At 42.8% G+C, this 17,636-nt stretch overlaps 1 protein-coding gene across 1 annotated transcript in view; it reads right to left on the minus strand.

The window, feature by feature from the left end:
- Positions 1-17,636, minus strand: part of Sh3kbp1 (SH3 domain containing kinase binding protein 1) — a 232,685-nt gene that overhangs the window by 104,037 nt on the left and 111,012 nt on the right. The gene's annotated exons all lie outside the window — the stretch shown is intronic.

The raw sequence follows: 17,636 nt of genomic DNA on the forward strand, positions 1-17,636 counted from the left end.
TCCCCATCTCCTCCTTTTCCCCTCCCCCACCTCTCTCCCTCACAGATCTCTCGCTCCCTCTACTTCCTGTGATTATTTTCTCAAGAGCCTGTCATAGTTGTCCCCTGAGAGGCTCTGCCAGAGCCTGACCAATACAGATGTGGATGCTCACAGCCAACCATCAGATTGAGTGAGCATGGGCACCACGGTGGAGGAGTTAGAGAAAGGACTGAAGGAGCTGAAGGGGTTTGCAACCCCATAGAGGAACAACAATATCAACCAACCAGAACCCCCAGAGCTCCCAGGGACTAAGCCATCAACTGAGGAGTACATACACATTGAGGGAACCATGGCTCCAGCTGTATATGTAGCAGAGGATAGCCTTGTCGGGCATCGATAGGCCCTTGGTCCTGTGAAGGCTTGATGCCCTAGTGTAGGTGGATATTAGGGTGGTGAAGCAGGAGCAGCCTCATAGAATCAGGGGGAGAGGGGGTGGGATAGGAGACTTTCGAAGGGGAAACTAGGAAAGGGGATAACATTTGAAATATAGATAAAAAATACCAATAAAATTCAAAAACAAATAATGACTATCGTTTTAGGCCAGCAAACTCCAACCCACCACTCTAGCATATAAAATATAAAAATCATTATAATACAACAAATGCATTCATGTATATTTTGTATGGCTGGTTTGATGCTCTAATTTCAGAGTTAAGAACTTGCTACAGCCGGGCAGTGGTGGCTCACACCTGTAATCCCAGCACTCTGGGAGGCAGAAGCAGGCAGATTTCTGAGTTCGAGGCCAGCCTGGTCTACAGAGTGAGTTCCAGGACAGCCAGGGCTACACAGAGAAACCCTGTCTCGAAAAAAACAAATCCAAAAAACAAAACAAAACAAACAAACAAAAAAGCTACAGAGACAAAGCCTGAAATATCTGACCTTTAATAGTAAATGTTGGCCGACTTTCATCTAAGTGGACTCTTACCAAACTCATTCAAGATCTGGCTCTTGGGGCCAGAAAGATGGCTCAGTTGGGTAGAGGAACTTGTTAAGCAACCTGAGTTCAATTCCTAGGACACATAAGGTAAAAGAGAGAACTCCAGAAAGTTGTCCTCTGACTTCCATATAATCAATCGATAAATGAAATTTTAATAATCTGGATATTTAGATGTTTTGTGTGCTGAGGCAATGGCTCAGTGAGTAAAAGTAAGAGTAAAAGAACCTGCTGTATAAACAGGCAAAGCTGAGACAGAATCCCCAGAACCCACATAAAAAGGCTGTTGTTGCATGCCAGCTTGTAACTCCAGCAACCCATTAGGGGTTGGGGAAGAGACAGGGCAAGTAATGGGTCTGGCTAGCCACCAGCCTAGCACCAGGTTCAATGAGAGACCCTATATCAAAGGAATAAAACAAGGGACCTAAGAGAGGGCTCAGTGATTAAGAGTACTGTCTGCTCTTCCAGAGGATCCAGGTTCAATTCTCAGAACCTACATGGCAGCACACAACTGTCTATAATTCTATTTCCAGAGCATCTGGCCACCCTCACAGAGATGTAGGCCAAACATCAAATGTACATAAACATTTTTAAATGAATTATTTTTAAAGGAATAAAACAATGATAGAGCATATGTGTGTATGTGTGTGTGTGTGTGGGGTGTATAAAGAGAAACCTGATACATAATATAGTTACAAAATGAATGTTCCTTTCATAAAAAAAAAAGAACTGCTCCAAATGCAAAACTTTTTGAGTATTGACATAATGCCACAAGTAGAGATTTCCACCCCTGACCCCATGTGATCGGTTACAGATAAAACCAGAGGTGAACTGAAAATCATGTATCAAATTGTTCTACATCTATGTATATATAAGAAACATATTTTTTGTGTTTTAGATTTGGAACTTAACTGTATGGTATCTCATTAGGTATTATGCAAAGACCTCCCCTCTAATCCTAAAACTAAAATGGTTCCAGTCCCAAGTACTTTGGGTAAAGGATACTCAACATATATTTTATATTGCTTTAATAACTTAGATAACTCTCTGCAAAATCACTATTTGCCCAATATCTTAGTCAGGGTTTCTATTCCTGCACAAACATGACCAAGAAGCAAGTTGGGAAGGAAAGGGTTTATTCATCTTACACTTTCACACAGCTATTCATCCCCAAAGGAAGTCAGGATTGGAACTCAAGCAGGTCAGGAAGCAGGAGCTAATGCAGAGGTCCTGAAGGGATGTTAGTTACTGGCTTGCTTCCCCTGGCTTGCTCAGCCTGTTCTCTTATAGAACCCAAGAATACCAGCCCAGAGATGGTATTCTTCTCAAAGGACCCACAAGGGGCCCTTTCCTCTTGATCACTAATTGAGAGAATGCCCCACAGCTGGATCTCATGGAGGCACTTTCCCAACTGAAGCTCCTTTCTCTGTGATAACTCCAGCCTGTGTCAAGTTGACACAAAAACCAGCCAGTACAATTGACCCCTGGTCAATTTGACACACAAACACATCACTATTATGCCTCAATCCTTACTTTCTTATTCATCCCCAAGATCTAAATAACTTTAAAAGACAGACAGTCTTTACATATTAAAAGTTCAATCCCTTTAAAATGTCCAATATCTTTTGAAATTCAAAATCTTTTAAAAATTCAAAGTCTCTTAACTGTGGGCTCCACTAAAATACTTTCTTCCTTTAAGAGGGAAAAATATCAGGGCACTGTCACAATCAAAAGTAAAAATCAAACTCCAACCATCCAATGTCTGGGATCCAACTCATGATCTTCTGGGCTCCTCCAAGGGCTTGGGTCACTTGTCCAGCTCTGCCCTTTGTAGCACACACCTTGTCTTCTTGGCTCCAGCTGCCTGTACTCTACTGCTGATTCTTCAGCCCCAGCTAACCAAAACCATAGAATCTTCACAATCAAAACATGGCCCTGATAAGAGTATTTAATCTTCCCTCTGAAATTTCACAAGCCTGGCCTCCAACGTCTGCACTGTTCTCAACATTATCTTCCAAGCTCCTACACAGTATTCCACAGAGCTCTTAACACCAAATGTATCATCTAGCCCAAAGTTCCAAAGTCCTTCCACAGTTCTCCCCAAAACATGGTCAGGTGTCACAGGAATACCCCACTGTGCTGATACCAATTTGTCTTAGTCAGGGTTTCTATTCCTGCACAAACATCATGACCAAGAAGCAAGTTGGGGAGGAAAGGGTTTATTCAGCTTACACTTCCACATTGCTGTTCATCACTAAAGGAAGTCAGGACTGGAACTCAAGCAGGTCAGGAAGCAGGAGCTGATGCAGAGGCCATGGAGGGATGTTCCTTACTGGCTTGCTTCCCCTGGCTTGCTCAGCCTGCTCTTTTATAGAACCCAAGACTACCAGCCCAGAGATGGCACCACCCCCAATGGGCCCTCACCACTTGATCACTAATTGAGAAAATGCCCCACAGCTGGATCTCATGGAGGCACTTCCCCAACTGAAGTTCCTTTCTCTGTGATAACTCCAGCCTGTGTCAAGTTGACACAAAACCAGCCAGTACACCCAAAATCCAGCAAGTCATCTCTATACTTTTCTGAGCCCGTGATCATACTAACTTAGGTACAAAACTAAAGCTGAGGGGGCTAGACCTGAAGCAAGGCTGAATGGCAGGAAAGACTCAGATAAAGCATGTGTGCTTTCAAAACAGCAGGGTAAAAACTTAGGTTGGTCCCCTTGAAAAAAATGAGTCAGAAGGCTGAGGTGGAAAGAAAACAACAATGCTTGTCAAAACATTGAGTCTGCCCCTAAGCCAGTCACTAGCTTCCTTCACAATAGCCTCACCCTCTGTTGCTCCTTTAACAGGGCCCCACCGGAAACCAGCAACTGGGCTCTGCTGTGCTGAGAGCCTGGCCTGACATTCCTGAGCCCTGAGGAGGCAGAGCTCAGCCCCACACCAGTATCTCTGCACATCACACAAAGCTGCTCATGTGTGCTTGTGTGCATATGTGTGTGTGTGTGTGTCTGTCTGTCTGTCTGTCTGTCTATCTGTGTATACAGGGACACCCACCTCAGCAGCCCCCAGCACCTGCTACAACAGCAGTTGCTGGTGTTTCCTGTAGCCTCACAGGCAGATGGCATCAGGGGACAAACTGCAAACACTGTCTGCCTAAGCCACATGATGGCTGCCAGCCAGCTATGGCTCTTGAAGACAAGAGAACAAGCCATCAAACACACTTATTTCTCTAATGGTTGCTAACAACAACCATCCATGTTCACCATGGAGGAATTCTAAGATATTCAGTGGACCATGGTAGCAATATTACCCTTCTGTCAACGGCACATATCTGGGATGAGGTAACAAGCAGATAAAAGATTGTGGTGCTAAAATGATCAGTAGAAGTCTTGGAAGCTGTGGTTCTCAACAGTGCACAGGTCCCAGTGCTGTAGGGCAGCATAACATGAAGCCTGGTTGTGAAGGAGCAACCAACCTATCAGAAGCAAATAGAACAGAAAGAACTAGAAGCTTGCCAAGAGATACCACATTCCTTTGCCTCCCCTCCCCCACCCAATGCTTATTCATATTGACTAAAGTTCTTAAGTTGTTTCTTAGGTGGAAGATACTTGCTTTTGTCAGAAAACAAAAGCAACTGGGTAGATGATAAGGCGGTGAACTCTGTGAGCTCCTAAGGTGAACAAGGCCTTGGCTCAGTGCAGCCCGTGAAAGGTCAATACCCTCCTCCAACCACCACTTCTCATAAGGGAGGTCTATTCTATTTGGTACCCCATTATCTGTCCACTCACCCAAGCTGAAAAAGTCAGCATTTGTCCCCTATCTAGCAAGTCTCCCAGTCTGGCTTGACCACTTCCTCTCTCTGTTTCTCTCCATTCTTCCTCTATTGTCTTCAAAACAAAGATTAAAAAAGGAGCCTTAGATATTTCTCCAAAGGAAAAGTACAAATGGCCAATATGCTTGTGACAAGATGCTTGATGATTAGTCATTAGGGAAATGGAATCAAGTGCACAGTGAGGTACCCTTCAAATTGCTAAAGCATTTTGCATTGAAGAGGGAGGGGAAGGGGAGAAAGAGAAGGAGAGAGACTTCAGGAAGTGGCAAGGATTCAGAGGAAATGAAGCCCTTCGGCATGGTTGAAGAAAATACAGAATGGTGAAAAGACGCTGTCCCTCAAAGTTAAACAGAGATTCCCACAGAACCCAGCAATGCTACTCTTAGGGATATAGTCAAACAAACAAACAAAATCCCTGAAAGCATAGGTGCTGACAGATAGTCACATGACAATGCTTATCCCAGCACTATTTAGCCAAAATAAGGAAGCAACTCAAGGGTCATTAACAGATAAGTGGATAAGCAGGCTGTTGTACATTTATACAATGAAATAGTATTCAGCCTTAAAAAATAATATACAACACAGCACAGATGGACATAAAACATGCCAAGTGAAATATGCCAGACACAAAAGGATAAATACACAGTTTCATTTCTATGAGATCTTTAAAATATGTAAATTTGGGAATTAGGTTACCTAGAAGTCAGGAAAACCACCACTTGTATGCTAAAAGTTAAAATGACAGATTTGATATGACTGTACACAATGTGTCACAGCCAACCCTAGAGTGTGTAGCCAGTTCTCAGTGTCTCATGAGTCCCAGTCACACAAGAATACACTAAATAAATGAGCAGAATTAGAACCCCAATTGACTAGCGTCAAGGTTCATCTTCCAGCCACACTTCTCTGAGCTCTGCCTTGCTTATATGTGTACCTACCTCCAGTCTCTCCCTCCCAATTGAGTCTCCACAGCACAACCAGGGGCCACAGCACAACCAGGGGTATTTCTAGAACAAATGTCTGATGTGACATCCTTCTGAAATCTCTAATTGCTTCACAAAGGTCACGGGACTAACTTTTTCATTTAAAAAAAAAAATTTAAATCTTAGCAAGTTGCACATCTCCATGGCTACTTCTAGCTAGAAATGTATGGTGTGCATCCTGCCCCCGGGGCACCAATTACCATGCAGATGCAAGTTGGTCTCTATTGTACCTTTCTTGAATTCCGACATCACAGGTGCCTATTGGGGCCATGTAAAAACAGATGATGAAGGTCCCAGTGACACAACTTTATACTTGTGAAGTTCTTTCATAGATACATTTCCATTTGTTCCTTTTGAGACACAGGATGCAAGAGCAGACCAAGGTACAAAGGTGCAAAGTAGTCATCTGTGGACACAGACCAGATGTACAATGACACTTCTGGCCTCCCCCAAAGAGCCAATGCCATAACTATAGGGAGGGCACATGAGGCATTCTGCCTGAGGCTCTGGAGATGAGCGAAGCTTCTCTGTATGCTTAAAGGATTCACTCTACCTCTAGCCATAAACCTGAGATTATCTAGGCGCCAATCTAGCAAGTCCTTTGTCATGCACATGAAAGAACTCCTACCTGAACAGGATGGTTCTCTTGGCACTAAAGCCACTCCTGCCTGCCAGATGGCGGGGCCACACCTGAAGCCCGCCAAGCTTGCAGGAAGCTAGATTTCCCCCAGACTGGGTGTTCATAGTCCCCCATCCTCAGTCTCAGGTTTGTGATAATTAAGCCCACTTGTTAAAATGCTAGTTACTAGTGTCTCAGAGTTAGAGGCTACACCCTGGTGTAGAACTGTGAGCTACAAAAGTTCGTGCAGATTTATATGCACATGTCATCATGTATAAATTAGCTATTACACGGGCTGGAGAGATGGCTCAGTGGTTAAGAGCACTGACTGTTCTTCCGAAGGTCCTGAGTTCAAATCCCAGCAACCACATGGTGGCTCACAACCATCCATAATGAGATCTGACGCCCTCTTCTGGAGTGTCTGAAGACAGCTACAGTGTGCTTACATATAATAAATAAATAAATAAATAAATAAATAAATAAATAAAAATTTTTAAAAAATTAGCTATTACAGTACCGCTTAAATACAGAACAAGAGATAGGATCTATCAACAAACCTCTTTAGGTAGAAAAGAAACCTGGATTCTCTTCACCTTTCCTTAACGTATTGGCTGGTTTTGTGTGTCAACTTTACACAAGCCAGAATCATCAGAGAGGAAGGAGCCTCAGTTAAGAAAATGCATCCATGAGATACAGCTGTAAGGCATTTTCTCAATTAGTGATCAGTGGTGGAGGGCCCAGGCCATTGTGGGTGGTGCCATCCCTGGACTGGTGGTCCCAGGTCCTATAAGAAAGCAGGCTGAGCAAGCCATGAGGAACAAGCCAGTAAGCAGCATCCCTCCATGGCCCCTGCATCAACTCCTACCTCCATGTTCCTGCCCTCCCTGACACACAAAAACTAGAGCTATCTGAAAGGAAGAAATTTTAATTGAGAAAACACCGCCATAAGATCTGGCTATAAGACAGATCAGTAGCGGAGGGCCCAGCCAATTGTGGGTGGAGGTATCCCTGGGCTGGTACTCCTGAGTTCTATAAGAAATCAGGTTGAAAGTGTCAACAGGCCAGACTGCCCCCCCCAGAACCCCCAGAGCTCACGGGGACTGGACCACCAACCAAAGAGTACACATGGAGGGACCCATGGCTCCAGCTGCATATGTAGCAGAGGATGGCCTTGTTGGACATCAAAGGGAGAAGAGGCCCTTGGTCCTGAGAAGGCTCGATGCCCCAGTGTAGAGGAATACCAGGACAGGGAGGCAGGAGTGGGTGGGTTAGTGAGCAGGGGGAAGGGGGATGGGATAGGGGAGTTTTGGAGGGGAAATGAGTAAAGGGGACAACATTAGAAATGTAAATGAAGAAAATATCTAATAAAAAAGGAAAGCAGGCTGAACAAGCCATGGGGAACAAGCCAGTAAGCAGCACTCCTCCATGACCTCTGCATCAGTTCCTGGCTCCAGGTTCCTGCCCTATGTGAGTTCCAGTCCTGACTTCCTTTGCTGTGATAAACAGCTCTTTGGAAGTGTAAGCTGAATAAACCCTTTCCTCCCCAATTTGCTTTTTGGTGATGATGTTTTGTCACAGCAATAGAAACCCTAGTGAAAACACTTAACAATGGAAATATGACATGTACAGTAAAAGTAAGGCCATCAACAAGACAGCAATAGTGCAAGGATGTTTGAGCTATGTCTCTGAGGCATGCCCAGGAGAAGGAAACAGGTCTCCCCAGACTGTCACTGCTCCCCAGAGGCATTGGGCCTTGCAGAGCTGAAATGGCCAACCTATATTCAGAGAATAACAGCCTGATGGTGTTAATATAGTGAAAATCTTTTCTGTGACATATTTAGGGGCCTGCAGAGAGCCACCTCATTGCGCCAACACATAATCTGTATGCAACTGGGTGCTGAACCAGAATGAATAGTCTACTTTCCAATAAGCAGAACTGCCTGAATGTGGCTGGCTGCCTAGTTGGTTCTCTTTTTCTCTCCTATCCATGGCACAGTATTCAAGTACTTGGAGTTGCTAGCCTGACTCTTTAAATTGCTTGGTCAGTCTTCAGCCAAAACACTACATGGTCAAACATCAACCAAAGGCAAAGTCGGGGGGAGGACTCTCCCCTTCTCACCCTTTTCATTCTCTCATTGTGTCTTCTACCATCCACAAGAGAGGGTAGGGCACAGGCTTCATGATGACCAAAGAGACTGAATGCTCTGAGCCAGAAAGTTAGAAGTAGTCCTGGCATCACTACTGATCAGGAGCTGGACCTTGGAAGCAATGCTTCAAATCTCTAAGCAGCCCTTTTGCTATCTGCAAAAGTTGTATAATGCTAAAAGTGTCATCAGAGAGGTATCTTGAGAAAAATTAATGTATTGAGGACTACTGTGCAAAATATTATTTGCTGTCATTATTAAATAGTTAAGTGCTATTTTAAAAACTACACTGGGACTGAGAAGATAGCTCAGTGGGTAAGAGAACATATTGTACAAGTATGAGGACCTGAGTTACAATATACAGCACTAACAGAAAAATCTGGGTGTGACTGCATGGGCCTGGAAGCCCAGAATGGTGGTGGGATGGAATGGAAACAGGAGAATTACTGGGGTCACCACCCTAGGTCCAGACTCAGTGAATGGTCCTGTCTCCAGAGAATCAAGATAGGGAGTAATACAGTAGGATACCCAACATCTTCCTCTAACCCTATCCACATGCATGATGAGTGCAGGCACACACACATACACACACAAAACACAACACATAATACCACAAATGAACCTCACAGTAATAATGCTGAGTGTAAGAAACCAGACACAAAATATTACAGGCTATAAAATTTCATTACAGCCCACCAACAGGCAAAGGTAATCACTGGTTGAGAGATCTTAAAACAGTGGTCATCTTTGTAAAGGTTCCTACAGGGTAGGGGAGAAAGAGAAGAAGAGGCAAGAACAGCCTGTTGGGAGGATGAAAGGTTCTACAATTTGGTTTGGGTGGCAGTGAGCTATGCAGGCATATAAATACTAAACAATTCACTGAACTGCACTTCTGAAGCCTCTGTACTTCCCTGTAGGTGATTTCAATAAAAAAAGAACGTGAGCACTCAAACCAGAAGAAGATAATCTTTAATTCTAAACATGCTAATATTTTGTTTTAGAAGACCAGAAACGTGACAAGTAAGTACTTGCATATTTTAATGCTCCTCTCAGGCGGTGCAAAGCTTTCTGAGATGAACATTAAGGTAACGGATGGTCACACTAAGCCAGATGCAGCATATTGAGTGAGTGAGCCAGGACGTGTCTCATCTTATTTACACAATCAGCTGAACAGATCCTCACTCTCAACCCCAGCTGCTATCTGTCCCTCTAGCTTACTTTTTCTACTCTGGTTGCCAGTAATAGCTGCAAACAGAGCAAGCTGGTGCCATGGACACCAGGGGGTGCCCAGGAGCTCAGCATCCCACTGACTGGCTCAGAATGTGTGTACTGCCCTTTGGAATGGAGGCGCTTCACCAGTTGGGAAGGGTCCCCAGTGCTCAGAGTTCACAGATAATGAGGGAAACAGGCATCCCTGGTCATCTTCCTTCAATTCTATGTATTTCTTCCTGAAGGAAAAGCTTCCCTCTGAGTCAGACATGGAAGTGGGATCACAGCTGTGTGCACCACCCCCAACACACCCTGCATTAGTTTGTGGAAGCCACATTTCAGAATTACCTACTGGATGGAGGTAAACGAGTTGACTAAAAACAAACCATGACACCAAATGCACGAACCAAGAGAACTTTAACCAACTAGATAATCCTAGAATGAGCACCCTGCTCCCTACCCTGCAGCTTTCTCCTCCACACCAAAGTCTGAGGAGGCCATCCTGTTACTGTGTTCCTGGCATGCAGAGACTGTTTTCCCAGCATGTGGCCTCCCTCATCAAATGCTGATTGTCTCAACACACTTGGGGAGACACAGCAAGGACTCTTAAGAGCAAAAGCAATAAGACAAGGAAAGCTTCAACTAGATTAGAAAAAGTGTTTCTTTAAAAAAAAACTGTGGGGAGAGGAGGGGGGAGAAAAAGAAAAGGCAGGAGTTATTCTATCAAACCATGAATCGATAGGTTTCATTAGAGAAATATATGTGATGCATATGTATCCGTAGAGACACATACTAAGTAAATAGAAGGGTTTGATATGACAGGATGGTGGACACATTGGTATTTGGTATTTGTTAGAAACATTTCAACATTTCCCCTAAAAATTACATAATGAAAGCATGTTGATGTCTCATCCCACAACGGCTTTCTCATATTTACAAAATATGCTGCCACTCAGAGAAGCACTTTGACATGTAATTATAAATGTACCAATTTCATTTTCAGCTTAAAGATAACAAGGAAAGACATTTTGATGCAGCAGGAATACCTACTGTCATGTTTCTATGTCAATCTTCAACTGGGTATTTGTGATGTTATATATTTAACAGTATTATTTCCCCCCAAATTACCCTGGACAGGAAAATGACAAGATCGGAGAATCTCTTTACCTACAGGATGGGAACAGATGTCATCAACAGGAGGGACAGTGCTAAATACTGGACAAAGATGCAAAGAACTATTTTTATGTCATGAAGACAGAATACTGCTCCATGATGTACACAATGACCTGTGTGACAACTAGTATCTTTATGTTTGCTCACAGCTTGCCAGACATATAGGATGATTACCGCTGTATCAAAGAGTGTCACTACTAACCAAGTGTTAGGACATGCTTTAGAAGGCTCTTTATAAATAGTTAGCAAATTAATAGCCAATTAACTACATTGTTATGGGCATATCAACTATCCCTAAATGGTAAAGATGGCTAAGTTGCTCTTCAAACCTGAGAAAACATGAGACCTATGTCATCTACACTGACACATAACTAGAATTCACTGAAACACCTTCAGTATCTCACCTGACAAGATGCAAATTTTACTTAGCAGTCATAACAAGGTGATATGAATAAGAAACTCCCTGTGTCTCATTATTAAAGCAAATAATAATTCTTTCTTCAGCTGTGATCATGGATTTATGCATTCTTAAAAATACATCTTAAAAGCACTAAAAGAGAACATGAAGGGAATTGTTTTATAATTCAAACTAGGGAAGGCAATTTGACACTCTGATACAGAATCTAGATCCCACAAAGCAAAGAGTTGAAAACTGTAAACACAACACAGCAAATGCAAACAACAGAAAGTTCATCAACTAAGACAAAAGACAAAGTGGTGAATATTACCTGTTACATAAAGAGAAATCCTTCTACAAAGTAGTAGCAAAAGGATGAATAATCCAACAAAAGAGTAAAGAACATCTCTTTGTGCTAGGGGTCAAATGACTCAAACATATCAAAAGATGCTTAATTGTACTCAAAAGAGAAATGTACATCACACTGGCATGCAGTCAACGGTGTCTGAAGAGCGCTCAATGCCCAAGAGGACTCACTATTGTTGCTATTTTCTCACACCTACAGTTGTGGCCCCTACCTACTGCACTACAATAATGTTTACATGTCTTCACACTATCGTCTGCCATTCTCAGGATACTAGCTATTTGCACAGCATGCATCTCAGTGACTAGCACACAGCTCGTATTCCCTTAAAGAACTGGGGATTTGGGAAAGTGCAAGTACAAACCTCTCCAGAAGTTGACAGTCTAGACAAGCATAGACACAATTTTAATAACAATGAGATATTTTTATCTATCAGATAGGCACCAACCAAAAAATAATTGACAATAGCCTGTTGGCAAGAGTAGAGAAAAGGAGTGTCTCTCATACTTCTCAATGAAAGCATAAATTAGGATATAAATCACCAGAACTTCTGTGGGAAGCAATGTGGTAATTATCTATCAAACATCTAAATGCCTATGACTTTTGGCATGGTATTTCTACTTGGAAGGGTTTAAACTACAAACATACTTTCACGTGTGCAAAATGGCATGTGTTCAAGATTACCTGATACAGCATCATTTAAAATAGCAAAAGATTAAAGGAACATAACTACATGGCAGTAGACAGGTTGTGACCATGAAGTCTCACAGTGTAATTTTCTACAGGAATGAGGCATGCTTGCATTTACCAATAAGGAAACTCGCCAAAACACACTGCTAGGTCAAGAAGCATAAGAATGCACTGTGGCATTTAGATAAATTGGGGCACACACCTCAATGTGTAATACAGAATCCACAGAAAGTAAGTTGATAGCCAAGGCTTCCTCTATGGATGAGAACAAGGAAGCCAAGAAACAAATAAAGCATACATTTTTGCCCCTTTTTAATGGTGCCATGTGCTAGTTATTCTGGTGTGTCTGTGTGTATCTGTGCATAAGCTAGAAGTCAACATTGAGTTTCCATTGCTCTCTCCCTTATTTTATGAGACGGGCTCTCTTACTGAACACATGGTGTATTTATTGGTGAGGCTGGCTGACCAATGCACTCCACAGATCTGTCTGTCTCCACTCCATCCAGCTGGGCTAGGAGCTCAGGTCCTTATGTTTGCAGAACAGGCACCTTACTAACTCAGCCATCCCCTTTCCAGCCCCTAGCTATTCGTGCCATCAATAGAAAAATTAGATAACTGAAGCAGGGCCACTGCCATTTCTCACCCAGACTATGGAATGTTACCTCTCTTTTTTTTTCTTTTCTGGAGACAAAAATTAAACTAGACCCTGATAGGTCTGGCTAATCACTATGACTCTTGATCTGTTGTTTCATTTTTAGTTGATTGCTTGGTTAGTTGGTCGGTTGGTTTTGATGCCCCCAACCCCACCCCCTGGGAATGGTTAGATCAAAGTGGAAGCTCCAGGACCAATAGACAGGCTGTCTACATGTAAGCTCCGCCCCAACCCCAGCCTTCCAGTGCTCCTGTTACACAGCACTCATCCATAGTGTTAACAGTAGTGATAACAAATACACAGACTTAGAGAAAGTTCTCCAGTTGATACATTTCATCAAAAAGAAGAGATGTGAAAACTGAACTATGAGAAAAATTACAATAGGTCTGATAGTCAATTGTTTTCTCAGGAGTATAACAAAAATATTCAAGATAGTTTGCTTTGAAATGGGGCTTGATACTCATATCGTTCTGACCTTCAACTTGGAAGCCTCCTGCCTCAGATATCTGAGTGCTCAAGATTACAGCACCAGACCTGAGTTCTAAGTAAAACTAGTAGCTTAACAGCAGTCTGGGAAAATAAAATGACTATAAAGAAGCAATACTAAACCTTAACTATGGTTTGATCACTGATACAACAGAGTTTCTTGGGTGCTCAGAGTTGAACCAAGAACTAAACAGTTTGGTTAAGTAGGCTCCAAAAGATTAATTACATGACTTCAAATTGAATTAAGGTATGGACACTTTCCCAATCAATGTTACATTTTGGAAAATTTTGAAATGTGTCATATAACATCATGCCTTGTCCCTGAAGCTATCATCTCAGATGCAGGAACTAATAGATTACATTTGAGAATAAAATACTTGCTTTTGGAGGAAAAGGAAAAAGAGGAAGTATCAGGCAAGGTTCAAGGACCACTTCTATCTCTTTAACAGCTTTAATGATGACAGCCTATGTCCCCATGGCCCCCATGGTGGAACCCCTCTCCCAGGCACGGCCTGCAAGGTGAGTATGGAACCTCGTGCCCATTCTTTAGTACCTAAGGGGAAGAAATAGTTCGGAATCATCTTTCATCCCCTCTTCTTGGTTTGGGGCTGGTTGGTTTTCTGAAACAAGGTAGCACTGTGTAGCCCTGGCTGCCTGAGAACTCACAGCGATCTGCCTGCCTCTGCCTCCCAAATGCTGGGATTAAAGATACACAATGCCATGTGTGGCCTAATGGGGAAAAATTGTTACATTAAATGAAAGTGAACATAAGCGTTGTATTTCCTGTGTCTTCTAAAGATGAGGGAATATGCTTGCAATTATTAAGAATGAATTATGAGGGCTAGGAAGATGGCTCAATTGATAAAACTTTTAGCCATGCAAGCATGAAAACCCGAGTTTGACTTCCCTCCAAGCATGTTCAAAAGTGAAGCACAGCAGTATGTGTGTGTCTGTAATCCTCACACAAAGCTAAAGGCTGCAGTGTGTGCCTATAATGCTGATTGGTACTGGTTAAGCACAGGTGGGTGGATACCAGGAGCTTGGTGCCCAGGCAATCTAGCCCAACTGCTGACTTCCAAGTCTTGTGAAGACACCCTGTCTCAAAATACAAACTGAAGAATGAAAGACAGACACTCAAATGTTGACCTCTGTCCCTGAACATGCACTTACACACATACTCACACATGCACATACACACACACATGCACACTGAAACAAACAATTGCATACTATGAGCAACATACTGTTCTAAAAGCATACACAAAATAAAACAATGCTCACATCACTAAGAAGTAGGACCATTATTGTCTGGTTTTGACAGATGTAGAAAGTTCCACACAAAGAGTTAGTTGGTGAGAGAGTCTTATAGCTGAATCCCTATGCTAGCAGCCACAAACCATGCTCTGCTCACATAACTCAAAAGCTCCTACATCAGCTCTTCTCTTGCTCCATAAACCGGTACTTGAAACAGAAGAGACAAGGAAAATTGTAGTATAAACTTTGAGCAGTGACCAGTACATTGTGAGAGCCAATGAGTTGCAAGCCACTCCCAAGTAATTAAATTCTTGATTTTTTTTTTTACCAACATAAAAACACCTGTTTACTGTTTGGTAAAAGAATGTTTACATACATTTCCGTCCAGGATAACTCAATCATCGAGAATACATTCTTCTGATCCCGTGACAAAACAATACCATTTCATGCTCATTTCCTGATTAAAGCTTTTAGACAGCTGGGCATTTTCAGTTCTCAAAGCTGTAGGGAGCCAGGCAAATTTCAACCCAGTGACTCTAGGATCATTAATCTAAGGAAACTATGTGCCAATGCAATACTGGATTTTCCATTGTTTCAGTAGGGGAGGGGAGGGGTAGATTAATCTAATTACCCTATGTGTGGTCAGTTACTCAACTTCACTTAACAAAAAAAACCAAGTGCTGAACTGGACCTCCAACAGCAAACTCCTAAGTAATGAGGCATATCCCATCACCGAAAGAATGGAAGGGATGCTTATATTGCTTGAAAGCAAATACATTGGCAATAAAAACAATTACCCTGAACGTATGTGTGTGTGTGTGTGTGTGTGTGTGTGTGTGTGTGTGTGTGCAAAAGGCAGGACATTTTAAACGTAAGAGGGATCTCAGAACATAATTATAAAGCCCTGTCTCTATACATCTACATGCACGCATATGCACAGGCAACAAGAATGGAAAAGTTTTGTAGCAAACCATGGTTAACTTCAGCTGTAGCTGTCTGGAACTTGAAACTCTCAGGAGCCAGACACAAATGAGGACCTGGAATTGGGCTCACTCTGCAGCCACGGCTGTGCACTTGGCACGCGGCTCAGCACTTGGAGCCTGCCACTGGTATTTCTCTCTCTCTCTGGTAAGGAGCAGCTGTGTACAGAAAGGCAGCAGTCTGGAGTTGGCAGCTGACACTTGACTTTAAGTTCTGGCTCTACCACTGCTGATGTGGTAACCACGGGGCCTTGGTTTTCTTAGTTGCAGGGAGAGATGAAGGGATTTGTGAAGAGCGATGAGATCATGAGAAAGAAGGCACAACAGAGGGAGAACCTTACTTAGGAACAGGGAGGTAGACTGCAATAGAGTTTTTTATTACATATTTGCTTTACTTACATTTCAAATGGTATCCCGTCGTCATTGACCCTCTTAAAATCCCCTATCCCATCCCCCCTTCCCCTGCTTACCAATCCTCCTCCCACTTTTCTGACCTGGCATTCCCCTATACTGGGGCCTCTCCTCCCATTGATGTCCAACAAGGCCATCCTCTGCTACATATGCAGCTGGAGCCATGGGGCCCTCCAGGTGTACTCTTTGGTTGGTGGTTTAGTCCCTGGGAGCTCTGGGGGTACTGGCTGGTTCATATTATTGTTCCTCCTGCGGGGCTACAAACCTCTTCAGCCCCTTGGGACCTTTCTCTAGCTCCTCCATTGGGGACCCTATGCTCAGTTTATTGGTTGGTTATGAGCCATGGCTATTCTGATCCTCCTTCCAAGAAGGATCAAAGTATCCACACTTTAGTCTTCCTTCTTTTTGAGCTTCATGTGGTCTGTGAGCTATATCTTGGGTATTCTGAGCCTTGGGGCTAATATCCACTTATCAGCAGGTACATACCATTTGTGTTCTTTTGTGATTGGGTTATCTCACTCAGAATGACATAGTTCCATCCATTTGCCTAAGAATTTCATGAAGTCATTGTTTTTAATAGCTGCGTAGTATTCCATAGTGTAAATATACCACATTTTCTGTATCCATTCCTCTGTTGAGGGATATCTGTGTTCTTTCCAGCTTCTGGCTATTATAAATAAGGCTGCTATGAACATAGTGGAGGATGTGTCCCTATTACATGTTGGAGCATCCTCTGGGTATATGCCCAGGAGTGGTATAGCTGGGTCCTCAGGTAGTACTATGTCCTATCATAGGATCTTAGTCTTGTAAAGCTCTCAAAAATTGACTTCTGTGTGTCTTTTCTCTCTATCTTTCTGTCTCTCTCTGTCTCTGTCTCTGTCTCTGTCTCTCTCTCTCTCTCTCTCTCTCTCTCTCTCTCTCTGTCTCTCTCTGTCTCCCCTCACCCAGGGATGGGAGGAGTGTTAGTATGAAAGCAAGTAAATAAAGTAAGACAGAAGGATACTAGACTCAAGACAGTCAATATAAGAGAGAAGACAGGAGTTTCTGGCTACCAGCCAGGCAACACCTTAAAAAGCAGCCAGTTCAGAATGGAGCAGAAACTGGGTGGGTCTCAGTGCACCTAGTATTTTTTCCCCAGAGAAAGGAATCAGGAGATAAAGAAGTATTTCTGGATGAAGAGCATTTTATTTTATAAAGCTGTTCAGTTCAACAAGGTATGGGAAGATCTAGATGACAGCAAATATGAGATTGAGTTATTCTCTCTAAAGAAAGTTAGAAGTTACATGAGAAAATTAAATACAGAATAGTCTTGCTTTCTAGTTCACATCGACACTACTACATTAAAAATAGTGAGGAAAGAGCCTAGCAGAATCCAGGTTAGGCAAATGTACAGAAGCTGAGTATTTAAAGAGGTGAACCAAATCTTCAGCTTCTGTTAAAACTGGACAGGTGATCCTCAGTATCAGCAA

Source organism: Apodemus sylvaticus, chromosome X (assembly GCF_947179515.1).
Source record: "Apodemus sylvaticus chromosome X, mApoSyl1.1, whole genome shotgun sequence".
Lineage (NCBI taxonomy): Eukaryota > Metazoa > Chordata > Mammalia > Rodentia > Muridae > Apodemus > Apodemus sylvaticus.